General features: G+C 45.3%; 1 protein-coding gene and 1 long non-coding RNA gene across 5 annotated transcripts in view; one reads left to right on the top strand and one right to left on the bottom strand.

Moving 5' to 3' along the window:
- Window positions 1–23,138, bottom strand: part of Gm46970 — a 45,063-nt gene extending 21,925 nt beyond the window's left edge. For 2 of the 3 annotated variants that reach the window (XR_003956336.1, XR_003956335.1), the window contains exon 1: window positions 1,393–23,138. This is a non-coding gene — a long non-coding RNA (predicted gene, 46970). The remainder of the gene's footprint in view (window positions 1–1,392) is intronic. The other variant, XR_003956337.1, reaches the window with a different exon arrangement.
- Window positions 1–24,958, top strand: part of Frmd4b (FERM domain containing 4B) — a 330,791-nt gene that overhangs the window by 98,505 nt on the left and 207,328 nt on the right. The window lies entirely within an intron of this gene.

Here is a 24,958-nt window from a genome sequence, read left to right as displayed (position 1 = left end):
CCCTATACTAAAGTCCAGAGACATTAAGTCATCTGGGTTTTTTTTTTTTTTTTTTTTGAAACAAGGTCTCATGCAGTCCTAGCTAACCTCAGATCTTTATGTGGTTGAGGATAGCTTTGAACTTCTGATCTACCTGCCTCCTTCTCCTGAGTGCTGTGGTCATTCATGTGTCCAGTTTATGCTATGCTAGGCACTGAACCCAGGGCTTCCTGCATGCCAGGCAAGCACTCTACCAACAGTACTATACCAACAGCCTGCCATTCTGTAACTAAGTGACACATCTTAGGCTGACACCAGTCCTTGAAAGTATGCCTTCTCCGTGGAAGCCTGACTGAATTCTCTGCTGTGGGGAATGGGGGTGGCAGGGCACCACAGAGCATCTGGGTGTGTGGAGGTGGGGGATGGGTGCCTGCTTGTGTCTTACTTGTCTCAGCCTCCTCTCCTTCCCTGTTGGGGATAAGTTAGAGGTGTGTGTGGGAGAATGACAGTCTCTGTTTTCTTCCTCTCCAGGCTGACTCAGTGAGAGGCACAATGGGAGGGAGGGCCTGGGAGGGGGACAGTCCTGAACCTGTTTCCTTCACAGACTTCCTCTGTCATTGTCTGTCTCTGGCATTGTGGCTGTCGATGCTGGGGCTTCAATGGTCCTCCACAGGCTGTCCTCCTCCACATATCTGTCCCCTCCCCCCCACCCCCACCCCCACCCCCACCCCCACCCCCACCCCCACCCCCATCCCTGGGCTTACTGATATCCACTTTCTTTTTCCCTGAGCCCTGTGGGCTGTCTTCTATTTCAATTCAGCCAATGAATTGCTGTACCGAAATGAAAGTAGACCACTTGTTAAATCCCCGTGGGAAGGTTTAAAGTGGGCCTTCATAGAGGGGTGTTACATGTTATCGGGTGCTACCCCATCTCCATGTGCTAGTCTGGTTAAAGTTCGTTTAGAAGGAGAGCATTGAACTCCTTATTTTGGAAACTCACATTCCTTGATTTGAGTTCTGCTTTGCCAGTTGCTAGGTCAGTGGCCTGGGGGAACCGTGAGCCGGAGTATCCTCCCATGCCCATGTGCCTGCTGCAGCGGCTGTTGGAGAAGTGGGTGTGGTAGTGAGCGTGAAGCCAGATGCCATGCAGAGAAGCCTGCCTAGCACTTCTGGGTTTGCTGACTTGAGCAGACTCGGCCCTCTTTTACCTGAGCATGAACATGGAGCCAACGTCTTTTTGGTAGGGCAACAGGTGTCTGCCACCTTTGCTAACTGAATTCCGGCTTGGTTTCAGATGAGGCTGGCCCCTCCCTCATGGGGTCAAAGTCAGGCCAGTGAGGCAGCTGTGACAGGGTCAGAGCTAGTGAAGACAGCAGGGGACTCCTGCTGGGATGACTAGGAAGAATCGCTTACCTTGAAGCTTGTTCAGTAAGTCAAGTATCAGGCCGAGCCCTTGACTGATACTGGAAAGGACTGCCTCACGGTGAGGTGAGCAGGGAGGATGGGAGTGAGAGAGAGACCGGGAGAAAATCAGGCTGACACAGAAATGGCTGAATTCTCCACATTCAATCTCTGATCCGTTCATGGTGGCCCAGCCTGTTTGAATTGGGCTCTCATCCCCGCAGTTGAAAGACTTGGCTAAACATCTCCCTGTTCCATTTCTTAATGTCCCTCAAACCTGTCCCCCAGTGTATTTTGCAGTTAACATTAATCTTATTTTCTGGCTCTGAGCCATCTCCCTTACACAGAGGACATTTTCTTCCCAGGATACCTTGCTGCCTGAGAGTATGTTGTACTCGACTCTTCGCTTGGGTAGTCTGCCCTTATCTATTTTCTAGCTGAGATCTGAACAGTAAACCCCTTGCAAAACAAGTTCATCAATTTTCTATCGCTGTGTAACCAATTACCATTGATGGCATGGCTTACTCGGCACACGTGGGTGGCCTTGGGTCAGGATGCTCACATAATTTAATTGGGCCCTCTGCTCAGGGTTTCATCAGACTGAAATTCAGGTGCAGGCCCAGGCTATGATCTCGCCCAAGGCCCAGACTCCTCCTTCATGCGCATTGGCTGCTATGAGACTGTGGCTCTCTACAGCTGTAGGACTGAAGTCCTCAGCCACCTGTAGCTCTCACACACACAGGCTGGCTGCACAGGAGAGCTGTGTACTTCTTCAAAAACAGCAGGCCACCTTTCTCTCCCTTTTGTAATGATGCTTGAGGGAGCATTTCCTGGGGTGATGCCAGGAGTGCCTTTGGCATATAACATAAGCTGATCAGGGTCACACAGCAGCCCATCCTTGTCATCCTCTTGGAGCTAGAAGCATCGAAAGCCCCAGCTGCACACAAAGGCATAGGTTACCCAGGGCGTGCACACCTGGGGTCCATGTTGGCATTCTGCCGTTACCTCTTACCTGTAACCTCATAGTCTAAGCCCACTTCAGTAGGGATTTGTACTGGCTAGTAAAGTTGTCCTATATAAACAGCATGAGAGCTATGGTGTGTGAATACATTTTGGATTTGAAAAGACTAGTGTACTCGGTTGCGTAATGGCCCAGAGGTATGGAGTCTTAATTTCTGCAATCTGTAAATGTTGCCCCATATTATAGACTTGACAGGGGTGATTAAATTATGGTTCTCAAAATGAGGGGGTTACCCCAAATTATCTGGATAGACCCAACATATCACCATACATATTTCTTTGAGAGACAGAGAGACTATAGACATGTATGCAGATAGATAGACAAGGTGATATGAAGACAGAGACAGGGAGTGGAGTGACATGGTCAGGAGCAAAGGAATATCAACAGCCACCAGAGGCATGGAGGTAGAAGGACCAGAACCTCCAACCCCCCTGGACTGTGATTTCAGCTCAGTGACAGTGATTTGGAGCTTTTGAGTCTCAGAAGCATGCAAGCTGCCCTTCTGCCATTTCAAGCTTCCTGTTCTACAGTGGTTTGCTGCCCCTAAGAAAAGCATTAGAGCTTTGGAATCCAGCTCGTAATCTCCAACGTGCTTGAGCTCAAGGACAATGTGATTGGCCAAATATCAGTCATCTGGCTTACAGTACAGTACTTCCCCCGAACCAAGTCTCTGGAGTGTACGCTCTGCAGCCTCGTGGGAGCTGATTTAGAAGTGGCCTGCTCAGAGATCAGTACTAATGCTGCCAGTGGATAGCAGCGTGGGGCCCAACATGGTTTCATGTTAGCCGGAAAGAGAGAGCCCTCTCTTCAGCAAAGGGGCTTAGTCTTCCTCATGTGTAAGAAGCGCATCTTTCAGGGGAAACAAGATGAGCGTTATCTCATACTACCTTTGTCATCCGCCCTGAACATATCCACCTTTGGTGCTGGGCATCGACCCACTTGTTCCTCACTACACATATGCTCTAGCATGGACCTTCAGCTCCTGCCCATGTACTGATCCAGCCCTTTACTTGCTTGCTGGCTTGTTTTAACACAGTCTCTAACTCTATAACAGTTTAGTCTTGAACTTTTGGTCTTTTTGTCTCATTCTCCTGAGCACAGAGATTGCAGGTAGAGGTCACCCCACCCCTGGCTCATATTACTGCTTTAGCTTAGCTCTGACTGTGTCTAACAGATGCTTTGGGATATATTTTTTTTTTCATTCTACAAACAAGCATTGATACCCATCAGTGTGTCCTGGGAGGTGGAGACACGATTCAGAGTAAATAGACAATATTTCCTGCTCTCAAAAATCTCCACGGATCCAGGGAAAAGACAAAAATCAAAGAGACTTATGAATACTTATGAACCTGCAGGCTGAGTTAAGTCTGGGGACAAAAAAAGCAAAGCCACTCTAGGAAGTTATCTAACACAAGAACTTGCCTGAGGCTGAATCACTGAATCATGAACAATTTTCTCCCAGATGTGGCTTTTTATCTGAGAGCTGATGGCTAGATCATACCCAACTAGGAGGGGAGAGGCCAGGTGGCTTCCACAGAGGAAAAAGCACACAGGAAAGCCATGGCTTGCTGCTCACTGCATTGGAGGACCAGGAGAAAGATACCAGGGGGTGGGACCATGGGGACCAAACAGGTAGACAGAGCCCGGCCATTGACATGGAAAACCAGGAGCACCTGGATGATATGTCATTGCTATTGGTTTGTTCTGTTTTGCTAACAGAGTCTCTCTCTAATCTGGTCTCTCTGTGTTTTTGCCAGACTGACTAGGGTGATGAGTCCCCAGCATCTGTTTGTCTTTATCCTTCTTCACTGCAGTTACAGATATAGATAGCCATATTCAGCTGTTATGTGGACCCTGGGAATCCAAGCTTGAGTCTTCATGCTTGAGCAGCAAGCACATTGCCCACTGGACCACCTTTCCAATCCTTTGAAAATCCCTTTTATCCCTTAGTCAGTGCCTTAGGTCAGTGCCTAAGAAGACTTCTTTGTTGTATAGCTCATTATAAATAGAAGCTATGTCAGAGCTCCTGGGAGTGTTCCTGAAGGAATATTCAGTTGCCTCCAGAAGGCTACTAAAGCCGGTTTCTGGATATGGACTCTCCCTCAACAGCACCTATAATGGCATTAAAGCACCGCCCCTTTATTTTATTTATTTATTTATTTATTTATTATTTTGGTTTTTCAAGACAGGGTTTCTCTGTATAACCTTGGCTGTCCTGGAACTCACTCTGTAGACCAGGCTGGCCCTGAAATCATAAATCCACCTGCCTCTGCCTCCCAAGTGCTGGGATTAAAGGTGTGAGCCACCACTGCCCAGCTAGCACCACCCCTTTAAAGGTCCCACTGACAGCTCCAGCTTTCAGAATTGTCTACCTGTAGCAATGAGCAGGCCCTAGTTATTCAACCCTGCCAAATATACATATTAGGGTCCAATAATTGTCGAAGGAAGACCCCAGACTCAAATAGTATGCAAAGACAAAGTGTTTATTCTGCAGAAGTTATCAGCATGCAGCGGGCCAACCATTTATCAAAATGGCGATGACTTGAGGGGCTCACAGGTGCCCTTATTACACAGAGCTAAGGGGAATTTTCTGGAAGGATTAGGTAACCTCTAACATGATTGGTAGGGGCAAAGCAGTGGCATTAGTACAATCTTGATTGGTTGCTAAGTTAGTTTCATTACATTTGGTGAGACCTTGGAGAGTTTCAGGGACCAACTCAGTTCTGGCCTTGTTATCTCCTCCAGCTAGATGTCTCAGGAGCTGACTTAGTTCCAGACTTATCCTCCCTAAGTCAAGGGCGTCACCGACTGAAGGCCCATTGTCAGGGACGCTCTCTGAGGGGCCCAGCTGGCTTCCCAGGAGACCTGAAAATTTTTATTCCCAAGGTTTTGGACCTCTCGCACTATTACTTCTGAGTTTCCCACTGGGCTTTCACTGAAGAAATACCTTTCAGTTACAAGGAAGCATCGTTTTCCCCCGCCGATGGGAAGAACTGGCTGCTTTCTAAGACTGATGATTCTTAGCCACATGGATTCGATGTGTGAACGTGGGGAAGACAGCCTGGCTTTAGTGTAGACTCATTTTATACCCTGCCTCCCAAATATGGTTCCCATGGGCAGTCTTGTTTTTCAGGACATCCTCAGTTATTAGAGGCATGTGCTGTTCCCACTTAACATGCTGTTACGGGTACTGTGTATTTTGCACTTGTTCTAAAGCAAGGCATCTCACCGGTAGCCCCCTCCCCTCTCTGAAAGCGATGAAATGTAACTGCTATTTATTAGTGTTGCTCTGGATGTGGAGACACGCATCTTGGGAAACGCAGTTAAAACCATTCCATGTGTATATCTCTCCCGGAGCCAACACCACCCTCCTGAAAACAAAACAAAACAAAGCAAAACAATAACAACAACAAAAACGGTAATAAAAATGTCCCAACCCAACATAGCCCAGAATGGAGAAATTCCAGAAGGTTCCAATTCCCCATAGGAGTTTAGCAGCATTTGTGGAACCAGAACTTGTTGGGCAACTAGGAAAATTCCCTCCACTTCTTTTTCTGAGAGGTTCGCACATTTGTTGTTGATGAAGATAATGTCGCTTTCATATGCAGCTCACAGCCTATGAGGCACGGTTTTAATGTCTTCATCCTGCAGCTTCAGGGAAAGCTACCCGGCATTTGGATGCTTGGTGAATCCACCACATTGTCTTGAGATAAGTGAGGCAATCAAGCCCAACCGCCCAGCAACGAGGAGAAAATGGGACGATAGGAACCCTGGCTATTTCAAGTACCTTTGCATATGTATTTGGTCTTAAAATCTGAAGACATCTGGGGAGGCCTGGTTATAAAGCAGGGTTTCAGTGACATATGATTGACTCTACCAGTGTCGTTCTGGAAAGGGACGGATGGTGGGAAAGGATTTGAGAAGTAGGCAGGAAGTTTGCATGCTTAATTGCTTTCAGGCAGGAGATTTGGTGTGATGCTGGGAGAGCTGACTGGAACATCAAATTGCCTGGAGTCAAATCCGACCTAAGTTACCTTGAATCAGTCTCTTAACATCCCTGTACCTTTGTGTGCCCTAACTGTAACTGGAGATGATCAAGACAATGCTTACATTATAGAGTCACAAAGAGAGGAGCTGAAATTGTCCTATGTGTAAGCACAGCCTGTAGTACTCAGTAAATAATAATTACACTTAGTGTTAGTGATGAGCTTATATATTAATATAGTTGTGTGCCTTTTATCCACCCTTCAATAAGTGACTACTGTACATCCTATATGTTAATCACTGTGCAAGGTGTCAGGAGGATAGTAGTCGCCATGGAAATTACTGCAGAGATAGGCGTATCAGTAGGACCAAAGAGAACATCACATTAACACTGGCCTACCCTTGATCTTGATAACCTGTGAACCTTCCCATTGAAACTGGGCATCTGGGAAGGCCATGGATCTTGTCACTGGCACTCTCTCAGCTCTGTCACTGGATCCACCCCTTCCAGCATTTAACCAAGTTAAGCTCTTTCCTACGATATACCTTAAATGATTGACGTGACTAATTTCTAAATGACGAGAGAAAGTCAACACATAAAAAGGTCTGAATCCATGAAGACCTTATTCATCTCACTCTGGTCCTTTGTGTTTCAAGAGAAACTTGGCCAGATAGATTCTCTTTGACCATTAGAAGGAGGGGTGGCCTTTAAACAAGGGACTGTCCACCCCAGGCAGGCCACATTCCACCACCCTTATCTTGTCTCTCTCTCTGCTTCTGCTTCTTCTCACTAACTTTGGGGCTATCAAGAGAACAGGGACCCTGAAAGTAGACACTGTGTCCTGTGGTGAAATGTCAGTGACAACTTCTCCAAATTCCAGGTGTCCCTTTCTTGTGATGTCAGGGATATCTAGCTCATCTTTCCTTAGTTCTGATTTGAAAGGGTTGTTTAAATATATGTTTCTAGAGTCAGCAAGTTAGCATGGGTTATGAGGCAGACAGCTGGGATCCAGGGAAACCTTGTCTGAGTCATACTGTTTTCCTCCTCTTCCTCCTCCTCTTCCTCTTCCTCCTTCTTTTCCTCCTCCTCTTCTTCCTCCTCCTCTTCTTCCTCTTCCTCTTCCTCCTCCTCCTCCTCTCCCTCCTCCTCTTCCTTTTTCTCTCCCTCTCTATGTCTCTTTTTCTCTCTCCCTTCCCATTGTCTATCAGTCTGACAGTGAGGATGACAGCAAGCACCTCTCTGGGGTGATAAGCACATCAGAGATTTAATGGATAGAAAGTGATTAGCATAACACTTGGGACACGGTCAACCCCAGTAAACATTCACTGTCACTGTCACCTTCATCTAGAGGAAAGTGCTGCCTGTCTAACTAGATCATCAAGTGTGTAATATTTCTGATATATGTCTGGCATTTGTATGAACACTCCATCACTTATTGATGAAGCTTTGGTTTAAAAACTGAAAAATTTTAAATCTTGAGTCAAGAGTTTGTTCTGATTTGGTTTATATCAAGCATGGTGTCAGCTTCTCGCCCTTTTACTCCTGGACAGTTCAAAGTCACCGCAGGAAAGTTTGCAGGCTCCATTTTGGAAGTAGAGATTTTCTCGTGCATCATATAGTTTTTAAGAAGTCACAGGACAGAAGATTTCTGATTCCCCAGGCTCCTGACAAAGAGATTCACTTTGCTGAGGGATCAGGCCTGGGGTGACTCACATCCTGTGGAATGAGAAATCAGTTTAGGAAGCCATGCTGTCTCTTCCTGTCTGCCCCAGGTATGAATGGTGTTGCTTAGACACGTTTAATTACTCAGACGCACCTCGCTCCAGGCTGAGGGCCTGTGTGCCTTTCATGAGTTGAGTCCTCTTTGTAAGAGTCTCGGGGCAGTGAAAAGTTAAACCGGTCGTGAGTTAAACTTTCTCCAAGCAAAAGCAGCCAACAGAGAATCCACAGTACAGTCAGTCACAGAAGCGTGATGGTAGCACAAATAGCTTAAGAATTAGAAGCTGCCAGGAAAAAAAAAAAAAACAAACAAAAAAAAAAACAAATAAAAAAAAAAAACAAACAAAAAGCCAGGAAATGTGGACAGCTTGTGTGGTGGCTTTGGATTTAAATTGAACTTCTGAGAGCCCTGAGCTGTCGCCACCATGTAGCACCACTGAGAGATGAATGATATGCAGCATTGCTGAGAGACAATGACAGTGTTCCCTTGTCAATCTGTCAGGGTATCTTCAGCTGTCACTGGGAGGGTGGGAGGGTGGAAGGGTGGGTCAGTCTGCAAGATTTGTGAATCCAACCTAGGCGATTCCTGGGAACCCTGGCTCCCTTTCTAGAAGGCTGATTACAGGATTCCAAACATCAGTGCTTTCCATTACAACTTAAAAGTGAGCACACAGTAGCAGCAGCAAAAACAAAAACAAAAACAAAAAAACAGTTCCTCTCCACCCTGCTCCCTTCAATGACCTTTCAAGCATTGCTCATTAAAAGAGGGTGCCTCTGAGGTGTACCTCAGTGGTAGGATATTTACCTGACATGGGTGATGTCCTGAGTTTTATTCTCAGCACTGCAAAAAGAAGACAGCACGTCTTGTGGGTAGAAATAGCATGCTGCGTTGCTTCTCCATGGTCATTTCTAGGCCCTACCTGCTTCCTTTCTCTTGGGCATGTGTTTGGTGGTCTGCTCCTAGGGGCAGCATTTTCTCAGAGGCTACTGCCTCACAGGGTGAGTACACTGGACATGCTCTGGAACTCTCAGACTCCTCCTGTGCTACACGCATTCCCACTGACTTGCACACTGCTACACACACTCATACACGCTCACATTCTCCTAGACTGCCTCGCCTTGATGCCCTCGGCTGCTCACCCACACATGCGCTCTTTGACATCAGGATGACATGGAGGTTGCCTGGTTTTCAAAGCTGTAAGAACTCCACCTCAGTTCAACCCGGTAGACAGTAAGTTGTCATCGAAGCGCTGTCGTGATGGAGGGACGTGGTCACGAACAAACATTGTACTCAGAGAAGAAGGTGGAGAGCTACCAAAAAATGGGCCTTTACCCTTCTGCTACAGAACCTGAGGACAGCAAGCCAAGGTCTATTCTGTGTCCTGGGAAATAGCATTTGTTTTCAGGAAATGTGATCGTTTTGAGGAAAGGGTGGAGTTTGGGGGGAGGGGGCACTGTCTGGAGCTTCTGGGGATTTTGAAAGTGAAGGCAACTATGGTTTACACTGACTTCAGCAGTAAGAGATAGTTATTGGCTCACGAAACTGAGTTGCTTACTTCAGACAAAGTTTGATCAAGAGGCTGACAACGGTCCCCCGATTGCCTTTGCTTTGCATTTCCTGCAGGTGATCGCTGTGACCAGATCGTCCTCCTGTATAACAGCACGAACACGGTAGTAACTTGTTCCTAAACAGGGAAGAGAGAGTAAATCGACCGGTCTCCCAGAATTCTAAGTGATAGGCCTTACATTCTCTCTGATGGATTGCCTTATGTCCGGGGCCACTGATGTGCTAACTGGTTTGTGCTATTCAAGATTCCTTCCAGAGTGAGGAGTTGAGGAGAGGGGAGACTAAGAAGGGAACATCAGGAAGGATGATGGAAGCTTCTGGCAACTAAACCACCTGATGAGACCTTCGGCTATCTAGAAGGGGACCTCATTATTGTCCTCATGTCATCTTCTCAAAGGCTGGTGACACAGCATAAACTCCCTGCTCCCTCCTCATCGCAACTTTCCATGGTACACGCAGACACGTGGGGCTTGTGTCCTCGCCTCTCTGCTTGAGTTGGCTTCCATTTTGGTGGATTCTTGTTGGAAATTTCTCGATAGCCCAGCAGATTGCCTTCCCAACGTGAGAAAAGAAGTTCAGACCTCTGCCTCCAGGGTAAAGATCAAGCCAGAATTTGCGAGTAACCTGCTTCCATCTTCCTTTTGTGGCTTCTGCCCCAATAAGAAGCGATAAGCCAAAGCCCAGTCCCTGCAGAAGCAGCTAAAGTAGTGGACTGGTGATCCCCGGGCCCTTTACTGACAGCCTGTCATTTCCCCCGGGGCTGTCCCTCCGAGTCTGCACATGCTCTTCATGAACAGTCTTAGGGAGGAGGAATTTCCCTCTGTATTTCATAGATAGCAAGGCAGAGCCTTGATGGGGGTGAAGTAATTCCCTCAGGTGATGAGGCATATGAAGACCAAAGTGGGATTTTGGCCTAGGTTTGCTAGAGCTTGTGGGTGGCACCTAAGCTTCTCACCAGCGTCTCTCTTCAGTCACACACTCACAGCACTGCTCCAGGGGTAAGAAGTCAGCCTTCCCATCTTCTGCCTTTCCTTCTTGAAGTCCTCTTCACGCGTGGCTCGGTCTTACTGCCAGAACCCCACACAGCCCCTGGCCTCCCTCTCAGAACAGCTGCCCCTGTTTATCCACCTACTCAGGCCCGCCTGTGTAGTGCCATAAACCCTGCTTCTTTGAGAATTTCATTTCCCTGTTTTACATCATTTAAAAAAAAAATCAAAACACACATTTCATTCCATCACAGCCCTGCCCTTTCTTAACTGTTCAAGTCCCCAAGTGCTGTTGATTGTATTGAATGCAGTCCCAAGTGCTGTTGATTGTATGGAATTTGATCATGGAGGCTGTTTGCTTTTCAACAAGGGCCTTGGCTTGCTCAATAGGGGGAAGTTTCACTCACATGAACAAGACAGCGCCTTCTGGAGCCCTTGGCTCTTGAGCCACTCCAGGTGAGTACAGTGTCTCCTTTGCACCCGGCAGTGTCCAGCAGACCATTAGCCAAAAGGAACACTCTAAGTTCCAATCCTGAATGGTTCTGTTACTTCAAAAGGAATGTGCCAGCGATGCCTCCAAGCCCCTTTCCATACCAAAATGTCCTCCTCATTTCACCTTCTTCTTGCTTCCATGTTTTATCTCCTCTCTCTGTTTCTCACAATCATGTCCAGGGTCAGCCACAGCCTTTAAATGATAAATGAATGTTATTGGCATGTAGCCATGTTCATGTATGTAAGTATTTTCTCTACCTGCTTTTCCGACACAGTAGTAGACTGGTTACAACTGAGACCATTTTTTTTTTAAATTATGGAAGATCCAAAATATTCTGAGCCTTTGAAGAAAGGTAGACCCCTAATCTAGGTCAGTAACTCTGCAGTCATACAACTACAACCTCTACCTTCCCCATGCCCTACCATGGCCAGGAGTAAAATCCTGATGTTTGGAAAGGAAAGAACTTCATCTCAGTTATGTCCACTTGCAAGGAAAAGAGGTAGGTGACTGTCCAGCCTCCACTTGTACCCAGGGTAGATGCTGCTGGCCTGCCACATGCCCCAGCCCTTCTTCTGACTGGCTGCAGCACAGGAGTGGGAAAATATCCCCCCTCCCTCGTCCAGGAGATGCTATCAGATCCGAAAAGTCATGTAAGACGACTATTAAATGTAATGGGTGTCATCCTACCTGAGATGGCATTCCTTGTGAAGTCAAGGTGATGAAACTAATTTTCTCTCTGCTTCTTTAGTACAATACCATATAGACTATGAGTCATATAATTAGGGACTATGTTGTACAAAAATTCCTCCCTTTAAAAAGTAGGCTCATTACCATGAAGTGCCCATAACATGAGAAACACGTAGAAACTAAGCCCCACTGAGAATGTTCTAGAAACTCAGCTAATACTGGCTTTACTAAATGGCTACATTGGTAGAGCCCCTGACTGTGTTTATGTTCTTTCTCTCCTGCTAACTCTTACAGCCTTTTGTAAGCAGGCCCCTGTTGCTGATTTATAAGGGGCGTAGTTCTCAACCTCTAAGGGTCACATACCAGGTATCCTGAATATCAGATATTTGCATTACAATTCATAATGGTAGCAAAATTAAAGCTATGAAGTAGCAACCAAATAATTTTATGGTTCAGGGTCACCACAACAGGAGGAACTACATTAAAGGGCCACAGCACTAGGAAGGTTGAGAATCACCAATACAGGGTAAATGCCTATGTGTGCTTTGTGTAGGGTCTGGTCATCTATGTTACCTTCATCTGCCACAAACCATATTCACGTCATAGACAGTTCAGAGATACCCTCAAACAACATGTTCATGTACAAGTGCAGGTACTTGCTCTGGAACCTGCAGTTCTTGGCGATGGGTAGGAGCTAGTTTGCACAGGCACGCATCGGCTGTTGTGGGGACCTGCCCCAGACTGCATTTGCTGCCAATAAGCAGCTGAACAAGCTTCCTTTGAGCGGGAGGTGATAGGGAAGTCGTGAGTGAGGAGGCGGCTTTGCTTCACAGTTTCTGGTTTCTTTTTTTTTTTTTTTTTCTCCACAAGTAAGTGTTTTACCAAGGAGATAAGGCGAAGCCATTTACAGGACTGGGAGAGTCTCTCCCGCTTCCTAGCATTAGCAGTTTGATGGAGAACTGGGAGGAGCCAGCCCAGCCGGCAACTCTGGGGAGGTTGGAGCCCTGTGCAGTTTGGCATCCTGACAACCAAGTTGTAAACCGTGTGTGTGGGCTGCAATCCAGTGTGGGGCTTTCCAAGAACCACTGTTCATCGAACCTGGAGCTGCAGAAGCCGAGCCAGAGAGACTGTGCGTGTGCCGTTGGCCATTTAAAAGCCGTAAGCCAACCTTGGCAAACGCTTTGACTCTTGGCACCTTTGGCTCTTGGCTCCTTAAGCCTTTTTGTGTTAAATTTATGGAAAACAGGGTAAAAAAAAAAAAGCTCTCCCAGGGAACAGAGACCTTCTAAATACTGTTTTAAGCTTTGGGGTTCATGGGATCCCAATGAGATTAAGAAAGTGATATTATTGATATATCTCGGGACAATAAAGAGGAAAAGGGAAGGCGGAAGAAGAGGGAGGAGAGAGAGAGTCAATGCTGTTGCTTTGGATTAGAGTGAAGGACTTAATAATACCCAAGGTACCACACAACTAAGTTAGTGAAAATGCAAACATATTATTTGAAGTCACATCAATTTAAAAACTGTTCCTAGTAATATACTGCATATGAGCAAGTCCAGTTCATAAAGGGACAAGGTTAAAATAAAATTATATTTCAGTGGAATGCCAAGGCACTAGCAAGCCTTTTACCCAGGCCAGAGAGCAGATCACCATGAGGTGCTTCATTGTCAGTACAAAGGAAGGAAGAACAGAGAAACAGGAATGAGCAAGAAGCTGTGATGTATCCCAGAGCAAGGAGGCCAAGGTTTGGGGGTGCTTACTGCCTTCACTGGGGTATCCCTATGTTTCCAAAGAAATGGCCCTAAGAAAGATGCTGGCTGTTCCTGCCACTCAGCACCCCTGTGCCTTCTGAGAACAAGAAAGCTTGACTGGGCCAAGTATTCCCTCCAGACTACTACTGATCAAGTTGTACTTCAAGAGGCTGTCAATCATAGCACCCCACACTCCCGTACTCTCTAACAGTTCTTGCATCTACACACGTCCCCCTTCCTCACCTGGATCAGATGATTACGATTGTCAGTCAGCACATCTCCCATGATTTAATTACTAGCTGCCAGAAAGGAGCTTGCTCTGGTTCCCCTCTGAGTTTGAGCCAATGGGGGCATGAGTTTGTGACACTGTTCATCCTGCTTACCTTGTAGCAGAGTGAGTACAATCGGCAAAGACCGCATTCAAGGGGCTGAATGCGGATGCAAAACAAAAAACAAAAAACAAAATCAAAAAAAAAAAAAAACAAACAAAAAAAACCAAGCAAACCAAAACTACACACAGCAAGACCAAACAAAACAAAATTACACACACACACACACACACACACACACACACACACACACATATACACACACACACCAAAAACAAGTCAAAAACAGGAACAAGTCAAAAGAGAAGTAGGTTCTTGGCATCCACAGGCTTCCTTTGCCCTCCTGATCCCTTGCCTGGTCTTATCGGTCGATACATTTTTCTCTATTAAATTAGATAGTGCTGTGTTTCCTTCACTTGCAGCTAAGAGCTCTGTCAGAGATACTTCAGCTTCTGCACACGGGCACCCACGGTCCTCCTGTGGGTTGCTAAGCCAAGTTCGACTTCCTCTCAGCCCCACCTGCAAACTTGATGGAGTGCAGCTTCCCTGTAGACTTAGTGATAAGCAAGGGACCCAGCAGGCGAGAGGGTGATCCCAGCTTCAGTCCTTTTTGGTAGGCACCCCTGACTGTCACAAGGCTTTTCTTGTGCCTTCTTTCTGGCTCTGTGGAATTTTGGGTTTGAGCTATCTGACTCAATCTGTGGGCGTCCCATAAAAGATATCCTGCGTGTCAGATATTTACAGTATGATTTATGACTAGCAAAACTAGAGTTGTGAAGTAGCGACCAAAATAATTTTATGGTCTGGGGTCACCACATGAGGAATTGTATTAAAGCAGCATGAGGGAGGTTGAGAACCACTGGTCTAAAACATCACTCTCTTAATTTCTCACTAAGTTTTGGGTTTACAAAGTTTTGGGAAAACAGGGGTGATGATGATGTCGATGAAAATGATAATGATGATGATGTTGACAAGATGATATACCTAATTCATAAGCTATGGTGATTAACTATTGGCAACTTCATAAAAGCAAATCAATATATACTAGATGAAGATATTCATGATCCTTCTATTTCTAATATTTCCAATAGTAGGGTCCAAGCTTTTTGTCCTTAATATTAAAGAAATTGATTTTTTTTGATTCTTTGGTTTGGGTGGTGGATACATGAATAATCTAGTCTCAATACCAAAGGTATAAAATTGAATGTGAAACTTCACAGCTTCTTCTCTAAATGTCAATTCTAAATGTAGTTCTAATGTAAGTCCACTGTGTTGTATAGACTTTGAATCTGGTTAATTTTGGTGTGTCGTGTTTTTACTTATTTGAATTTTTATTTAATAAAGTTTATAAAATAAAAGTATTTTAGAAAGAAAGAAAGAAAGAAAGAAAGAAAGAAAGAAAGAAAGAAAGAAAGAGAAATATTCTGAGTAAAAGACTTGCCTCTCACTGGTTAAAATGAAAAAGGCAGGGAGAGACACCAAGGTACATGCCTGGATGAGAGAAAGACGGTGCTTGACTCTGATTCTCAGGCAGTGCATTTGAGCCTGTGAGGTGTGTGTGCGTGCGCGCGTGCGCATGCATGCATGTTGGGGTAGGGTAGGGGGTTAAGCAGACTTCCTTGGACAGACATTGAAGGATTTTGCACTCTCAGCCCTGACCTGCTTGCTTCTCCTCTCAGCCAGCACTGCTTGACAGAGAGAGAGGCAGAGGCAGGAAGGGAGTGTGCTCCTCTACTGGCCTGATGGACAAGGGTTTCCTCTTTGCTTATTAACGGTTCCCTCTCCTTGAACCCCTGCACTTCGCTAGCAATGTGCTCTATTCGGCTGCGCTATAACGCCTCTGCAGCTGGCAGAGCCACACCCCTGCAGGAGACGATGCAGAAGCTCCTGCTGGGAAGCAGCCTCGAACCCCACACCTGGGATTCACATAATTGGGTTTTCAAGAAACCAAAAGTCTTCCTACAACTGTGCTCACTGGGTATTCCACCGCTGAGGACCATGTTCCTCTCCTCCCTGCATTCTGAGTTTGCATGGTCATTGCGATCCAGGACCTCAGTGCTGGACTTACATGACACTACATAACCACTCTGGGGCACGTCTCCCTCTGCCCCCTTACATGTGGGCAGGTGCATGTGGCATGGGTACATGTGCACATGCATGTGCATGCATGCAGAGGCCAGAGGACACTATCAGGTATCTATCCTCAGGACCACCCACCTTTCCTTTCCTTCACTTTCTTTCCCCCTCTTTTTCCCTTCCCTTCCCTCCCCTCCTCCTTTCTTCCTGTAATTCCTTTATTTTTCAAGACAAGCTCTCTCACTGGCCTGGAGCTGACCAAGTAGGCTAGTGGGCCCCAGGAATTCCCCTTATCCCCTCTAAAGGCCCTGGGATAGAAAGCCTCTGTGTCATATGTTGCCACACCCCTATGGGTGCTGGAGACTGAACTCGGGCCCTCACCTGACCAGCTGAGCTCTTTCCCCACCCACTTGGGTCTTTTTTCATCACTCTTCAATTTATTTTATTTTTATTATTTATTTATTGTATTTTATTTATATGCTTGACTCTCATTAGTTTCTTCCCGCTTGACTCCTGCTTGTCATATACAGTATCTGGAAATCAATGGTAGTCCCTATAATCTGGTTGCCTAGTTAGATATCAGGGATCCATGAAGCCTGGAGTTGATAGAAAATGCAAGTCATGGCTTACTTTGGAACCTGGCTGTGTTTACTCCCACATCTGTGAATTATCCATCTACCCTGTGTGGCAGTTTGCCACAGGCTCTGGAATACAATGATAAACTCACCTTTCACAAAGATTTCAAGTCAAGTGTAAAATGTATCCTTGAAGTTTTCCAAAAGTGACAGAAAATTCACACATCAGTTGGTTCAGTTAATAAGTAGATGTATCATCCCCAAGTTTATTTATTTTATTTTTAAATTTTGTGTTTGCTTTATTGTTGTGTATGTGAATAGCTTGCATGCCTGGTACCCAAATAGTCCAGAAGATGGCTTGGATCCCCTGGAGCTGGAACTAGAGATGGTTTTAACTACCACGTGACTGCTGAGAACTGAACCCAGGTCCTCTGGAAGAGCAGCAAGTACTCTTAACATTGAACCATCTCTCTAGCCCCTCATCTCACTGTTCATAAGGAGGCACTATCTCAGGATATCCTAACCTAACGCAACTCATATGCAGTTCTTAAAGTTCTTGGTGATTGCCATTTTAAGTCATCCTGTCTGTATCAGCTCCAGCCTCACAGCGGCAGTATGGTGTCTCCTCAAAGCTTCCAGAACTGTGCCTCATACATTTTCCCCTGGGTTTTAAGGGGCTCATACTGAAATAAATGTGCTTTTGTTTGTTTGTTTGTTTGTTTTTAGAGACAGGGTTTCTCTGTGTAGCCCTGGCTGTCCTGGAACTCACTCTGTAGACCAGGCTGGCCTCGAACTCAGAAATTCACCTGCCTCTGCCTCCCAAGTGCTGGGATTAAAGGCGTGCGCCACCACACCCGGCTAAATGTGCTTTCTTAAACCTATCTTATGGTCAGAAGGATGAGATTGTTGTAATTAGCCCACCCTCCTGGTTGGGGTAGAAGAACAGATGTTGGTTAATCACCAATGGCCACATCAGGTGACAGACACAAGGAGTGGGAAAATATTCACTGTAGTGTGTTTTGTAGTATGATATAAAAGGAAGCCTTATGAAATCCCAGAAGGATTGCCTCTGCACAGGCAGCCATATTGAATAATTTATTGTGAAAGGCATGTTCTTTCTAACTAAATCTGAAGGTTTCTCAAGTCTGCACAGACTATAGTGATTGGATCTCCTGCTGTCTGAAATCTTGTCTCCCCCAACCACATCCATAGACTTTGCAGAAGGTTATGAGAGGCATCACGAGAAAATCTGCCGAATGAGACATCGACAGGACACATTTTCCTAGAACAACAGTGCTGGTGTGAGGGTTGGGTTTTTTTCTTTTTAAGAATTTATTTATTTTATTTATATGAGTATACTGTAGTTGTCTTCAGATACACCAGAAGAGGGCATCGGATCCCTTTACAGATGGTTTCCAGCCATCGTGTGTTTGCTGGGCATTGAACTCAGGACCTCCAGAAGAGCAGTCAGTGCGCTTAACCACTGAGCCGTCTCTCCAGCCCCTACTGGTGTGATCTTTAAGAAAGAAACTCAAAGTCATTCAAGAATGCATTCAAAGAAGCATTTAAAAGGTCAAAGGGATCTTTAAGATGGACGAGATGAATTTCAAGTGTTGATGAAGTTGCCTTGGGACTTCTACCTGGCCCATTACCTTTGAGTGTAATTCACTTGATGGAATAGTTGAAATGGCCCTGTCTCCATACAATTTCACTGCTATAAAAAGAAATTAAATTAATCTGGATGCTGTCCTCACCACATGACCATTCTTTAATGACTGAATTTTTTAAAGCGCTTCCTCAGCTAACTGTAACCTGATGTTTGTGTGGTTACACCTTCTCACGTACATACCGTGTTCGTGTGCAGGAGTACGCTGTGCATATTTAAAGTCTTCATTTTAATTATTCTTCCACTCTAAAACCATAAAATAGTGTGCTTGGAAAATGGGATCCAAAACTTCAGTGAAAACTGCCAGTAAGTAGCTAACTGTTAGTGCTCTCTATATTTCTGCAGCTAATCAGGATGCAGGCTTAGGAGTCCTATTTTAGAAACAGAGCAAACTCATGAGGCACATGGAGCTGCAGCATGCTCCCCTGCCCCTGGCGGAACCTCTCCTAGAAACAGAAGGAGCATCTGCACGTCCTAGTGCACTCTGGAAAGGCGCTTTGGAGACCTAAGCCACTTAGGAGGGATAAATATACCTCAGATCATCGTTACCGCTCCTTTCAGGACCACTCAGAAGCAGGTCAAGTTAAGATTACCACGGTTTAGACCTAGAATCTGGTCCAACACCTTCTTCCTTAGCTCCCACTGTCCAACCACCTCATGCTTAGCTGTGTCTACATCACTGCATCTTCATCACTTTGTCCCAGTTATTTTTCTTGTTTTCAAGTGGTGGCTGGTTCTAGTCTGATACCAGCTTCCCGTTTTCTCAATTCTTGGAAAATACTTCCACGTCTTCATTTAGTCACAGGTATAATGGTGGTGCTGATGATTTTGTGCGTTTCACACGTTAACAGTATATGATTCAGCAGCTTCCTGTGTAGCTTTAGTTCTGCGGATATAACCCAATGTCAAGACATTTCTCGGCCACCCCACTTATATTCTGACAACTTCATGACCACTAACCTACCCTCCATTTCTAAGATATGTATAGTTTTGTCTAGTTTCTTTTGCCTAATATGACTTGATCCGTATTAGAAAATAGTTACATCTGTCAGTACCTGCCTCCTACTTATGGCTGATAACGCAGATAGAGCATATTCTGTGTATCTGCTTGTCACATGATAGACATTTGAGTTTTCCACTTTGGGACTACTCTAAATAATATCACTGTAAGCATTGGTGTTCCAAGTTTTTGTTGAGCATATGTTTTCAATTCTCTTTGGTATATGCCTTCTTCCTTTTCATTGCTGAGAGTATTCAGTTGCTTGGGAGTTTACCATATTCTTGTGTGTGGTGCTAGGGGTTGAACCAACGGCCCTGTGAATACCAAGGCAAGGGCTCTACCACTGAGCTTCATCTTCAGCCTTGTATTTTTAGAGTCTGTTCACCGTATAATACATGTGATTTTTTTTCCCACCCTTTGGTTGATCTAAAGACTGTTGCTATGAACTCTCGAATATAAGTTTTGTTTTTTTTAAAAAATACTTGCTTTACTTTCTGTGAAGGTCCTGGGTCATATGGAGAAGAAATTGCATCTTTAAAAAAATGCATTCTTCCACAGTGGCCACAAAACACTCTATTCCCACCAGCAGTACGGAAGGATTGCAGTTTCTCCATGTCTTTGCTAGTACATGTGTCTTTGTTAGGGTTTTTATTGCTGTGATGAAACACTATGACCGAAGGAAACTTGGAGAGGGAGGGCTTTATTTTCTTATACTTCTGTGTCACAATTCATCATCAGAGGCAAGAACTTAAACAGGGAAGAACCTGGAGGCAGGAGTTGATGGAGAGACCACGGAGGAACCCTGCTTACTGACTTGCTCCTCATGGCTTCTACCTTTTTTATAGAACTCAGGACTGTCTGCCAAGGGATGGCAATGCCCACAAAGGGCTGGACCCTCCCATATCACTAGTTAAGAAAATGCCCTACAGGCTTGCCAGCAGCCTGATCTCCATTATGGAGACGGTTTCTCAATAGAGGTTCCTTCCTCTCAAATGATGCTAGCTTGTGTCAAGTTGACATAAACGTTAGCCACCACAATTAGTTACTATTCATATTTCTCACTTTATTTATTCCTGTGGGTTGAAGCAATATATTATTACGGTTTTGACTTGCTTGTCCCTGGTAACTAATGATATTATATCTCTTTCCATATGCTGCTAAGATTTTCTGTGTCCCATCTCTTCAAAGAGGAAAATATTTTTATTTGATTTCATATTTTATTTTATTTTTTTGCGACAGGGTCTCATGTAGACCATGGTCTTAAAATCACCATGTATGCAAGGATGACTCAGAACTTCTGACCTTCCCCCACCCCCAAGTTCTGAGATTAAAAGCACAAATGAATACCACCATCCCCAGTTTATACAGTGTCAGGAATGGAATTTTGGGTTCCATGTACTGTAGGTAAATGCTCTACAAGTCTAGCTACACTCCCAGCTGAAGGGGCATATTTTTAGAAGGCTCCACTTTGTGTCTTATTCTGGGAATAGTGTTCTAAATCAACCATAGTCCAACCGAGCAGACAGCCCACAGAGTCGGAGTCTCGGAAAAAGGGAGAGACGAAGACGAGGCAGCCAAACATTATCTGCCCATATACACAAACTGACGAGTCTTGACCCAAAATGACCCGTAACCTAAATAACAGCCCATTCCTAGGTGCGGAAGTCTACCTTCAATGTCTTTGGTGCCTGTGTCTTCAAAAGTGAAGTCTAGTCTTCCTTTCTTTGTTGACTCAAACCAGATCATGCCTCTCTTCCTCTGTGTTCTCCACACTGCCCACAGCTCTCGGCACACGGTTTCTGAACTGTACAAACAGACAATCCCCAACATGGAGGCCTGTGGCATGCTGGCTTCTGCTTCTTGGTGCATTCACTCCGTAGTGAAGTGCAGTGTGTGAACTTGGTATTAGAACAGCAAGATACAAGAAATACTTTTTTCTTTCTTTCTCTTTTTGATACTCGCTTTGGCTTTTCTTTTGCTTGTACTGCCGAGGCCCAAATATTTGAAATTCCTAGCAGTAAATCATACCAAATTTTCTGTATCTTTAGTAAAAATGGGGAAATGCTCTGTTTTCGAGATCACTCACATTTGTTTGAAGGTCACTATCTACCAAGCTTGTTTTATTTTGGTTTTAAGAACTTCGCTAGCCTGTACCATTGGCTGATTTCTCTTATTTTCCTATCTGCACCCAGGAGGGTAGGCTAGTGGGTCTTTTGATGATCAAGAATTTGCATGAATGTATTCATTTCCCTTCTACTATTTGCTGTATAACAGTGACGGCCCCTGTGTCTCAGGTGACTTGTCCTCCATATACAGTTTCATTCCTTGTTGTCTTAGGTCATCTTTTATTGCCATCATTGTTGTCTTATGTAATCCTGGTAAGGCCAAAGGCTGTGGCTTTTGTCACACTCCATCCCCCCAGAACATTAAAGTGCATTCTGGAGCCATCCAAACCTGCTGTAGACTGACTGTTTATGTTTTCCCAACATTGATATTTGAGGTGTAGATCCTCGCACAATGGTGTGGGGGGGTGTGGCCTATGGGGTGTAGGAGAAACTTGGGAAAACTTCCTGAGTATGAACCCTCATGGAGATGGTGCCTATATAAGGGTTTGGGAAGATCCAGAAGTTACCCGCTCTGATATCTGAGAAGACCGTGACAGGAGAGCCATCCATAAACCAGGAAATGCCTGTTGTAGAATGTATTTAATCCCAATCTGGGACGTCTACCCTGCCTTTGACCATTTAGTTCCAGGATAAAAGATATGCACATACTCTTTATATTTATAATAAACCTTACATCTACCCTTTATGTTGTTAGAACCTACTTTCCTATAGAGAACCTCAAGTTATCACTTACTGTGTTTCATCTGGGCTGCTCTTAACTCCAATTGGCCAGCTCTCAGGGACATGTTCTCTAGACTCCTATCCCACCCCTTCCCCTTGAAGGTAGATATCTGCCCAGCTCTTTTGCTGCTTAAGACTTATTGTAAACATAAAGTTTATGTGTCTTTTATCCAGAAACTAAATGGTCAAAGGTGGAGTAGAAACCGGGATTGGGATTAAAACTTTCTATAACAATTGTGCTCCTCTTCCAAAGCCAAATGGGCTAGCCCCTTAATTCCACACTTCCCAGGCTTCACCAAGATGAACAACAGTTAATTCTGCTTTCACCCAGTATGAAACTTTTGTCATGGTAGCCCAAACTAAAACCTTAAAATTTCAGTATGAGGCCAAAGTAAATTATAACCGATAAATACAAAAGGAACTTTTGTCTCCCAGAGCAGGACTGAAGATTTAGAAGCTACACCATATAAGAGTGACCCTATAAATATCTTCCCACTGGTCTTGGGCAGGTGTTCTGACTTCTCTGTATATCAGATTCTCACCTAAGAAGTGGGACCAAAATGACCTTTTCCATCTGATCTTAGAAAATCCTGTGAAAATCAACTGATGGTGTAGGTGGAGCCACCTGTATTTATTTGGGAGAAAAAGATGCTATAGAGTTTATTGCACTTTATTTTTGTCATTGGCTATGTGGATGGAAATGAGGTGGCAAGGTGACAGGTCATTGGGGGGCACTCAATCACAAGACTCTAGAAATCAGGTCAGACCTTGCTGTCTGGTCCACACCAGCTTCCTTAGAGCCAGCATCCTCCCTCAAACAGTTTCACAGCTACATCAATGAGGTCTAAAACTGGACCTGGGAAATTTTCCCGTATCAGCTCAGTTGGTTAATGAGCAAAAAGGGGAAACCCAGGAGCCTAGCACTGCACTGCAATACAAAAAGGTGCAGTCTTTCCTCTTGCCTTTGAGTAGGGAGAATACAGCTTGATCCAGTGAGGGATGAAGTTTTTAGATGAATGAGTACTTTTCCTTCCCCTCTTCTCTTCCTCCTTTCCCCTCCCATTCCTCTTCTAACATTTCTTCTTCCTTTTCTCCTTTCCCTCCCCTCCCCTCCCCTTCCCTCCCTTTCTTTCCCATCCTTCCCCCTTCCCTCCCCTTTCTTCCCTTCCCTCCCTCTTTTCCCCTTTCTTCCCTCCCCCTTCCTTCCCTCCCCTTCTCCCCCTCCCTTCCCTCCCTCCTCTTCCCTCCCTTTTCTCCTCCTTCCTCCCCCTTCTCCCCCTCCCCCTCCCTCCCCTTTCCTCCCCTTCCCTCCCCTTCCCTCCCCTTCCTCCCCCTTCCCTTCCCTCATCTCCCACTCCCTTCCCTTCTTTCCTCTTTCTGTTCTTCTAGAGGTAGAATGATCTTGCCAAATTAGAAGCTGAATCACTGCCCTCACATGGAGCATTATTTAGTTTATCATATTTTCAACCTTTTGGAATGCATTCATAAGCAAAGAGGTCAATTAGCCTATCCTGCATCCTTGGCTGTAGAAATAGCAGCAGGTTCCCGCACCTGAAGTCCTGCTCTACTGCCTGCTTACTTCCTCTCCTGCTACTTGAAGACAGGGTTGAAAAAACGAGATATTCCACAAGGAAAGGAGACTTAGAACTGGAAAGGGCAAAATACCTTGCCTCTGGCTTCAGTGAGACCCCAAAAGAACTTGACCCTGCTGGCCTTTGGGGTAAGAGGAAGTAATCAGGGGAGCCTGCAGACCTCTGCAGGAGAAGCAGCTGCTGCAAAGGATGAGTTGTAGAAGACAACTTCTACCTACCTACCAACTTCTTCATCTGTTCTTTATTTACGTGCACGGGTGCGTGCGTGCGTGCGTGCGTGCGTGCGTGCGTGCGTGTGTGTGTGTGTGTGTGTGTGTGTGTGTGTGTGTGTGTGTGTCCACACACACGGTATTGAGGATTGAACCTAGAGCCTTGTATGTGCTTTGTAAGTACTCCGCCATCCTCTTTCCACTACCTTCTTTTTACTACTTATTTTTGAGAACTGGTTCTAGTGTTTCCAAGGCTAGTCTTCATCTCACTCTGTGGCCCAAGCAGACCTAGAATTTAGAATCCTCATATCCCAACACCCCCAGTTACTAGATGAAAGGCCTGTCCCAGCAGACCCAGCTCCCTTTCCTCCATTATGTAAATTAGTAGTGTGGTAGAAGGAGAGGAACTCTGCTTAGTCTGGAGTAGTCCCTGAAACCTGCTGCAAGCTCTTTGTTTGTACCCTGTAACTTTGCAGATGCAGCCCCTACTTGGGTTCCCTGGTCTGTCACCCCTAGCATCTCCTGGACCCTTGCTGACTTACTCCCTAAAGTTTGCAAATATAGAAGGCTTCTGACCTCAGGACCTTAGTTATCACAGCTGTCTGAACCTCAGACTTCTAAGACTATCACCCCCTCCTTGACTAGCTCTCCCCTCCCCAGCAGTCAGATCTCAGCTTAAATGCTCTTTCCTTTAGAAGGCATTCCTGACTCTACCCTGCATGACATGCCTCTTGTGACCCCACCCCCACCCCCCACCTTAGCATTGCCTGCTCCTTTATGAAACCTCATTCAAACATCTGACATCCCCATTTTTCTAGAAGGTCCTCTTAGACAGAGATGGTCTACTGACAGAACTTGTCAGTAAGTGCTTTTCTTGGGTCCCTGCCTGATACATGATACAGATGAGGAGCTTTGGCAAAGATGGGTGTGGATTTGGAGACTGGATGGACTCAGTTCTACATCCACTGCTAAGAATAGCCATTCATTGTTCAGTTCAGTCAACAGTTAGAGACTGCCTGCTCTGTGCCAGCCAGGATCTATGGATGGATAAGACTCTTTCCCAAGGCCCATGGGTG

This window comes from Mus musculus, chromosome 6 (genome assembly GCF_000001635.26).
Source record: "Mus musculus strain C57BL/6J chromosome 6, GRCm38.p6 C57BL/6J".
Taxonomy (NCBI): domain Eukaryota; kingdom Metazoa; phylum Chordata; class Mammalia; order Rodentia; family Muridae; genus Mus; species Mus musculus.
Note: the sequence above shows the minus strand (reverse complement) of the source record. Positions and strands in the feature narration are given on the sequence as shown.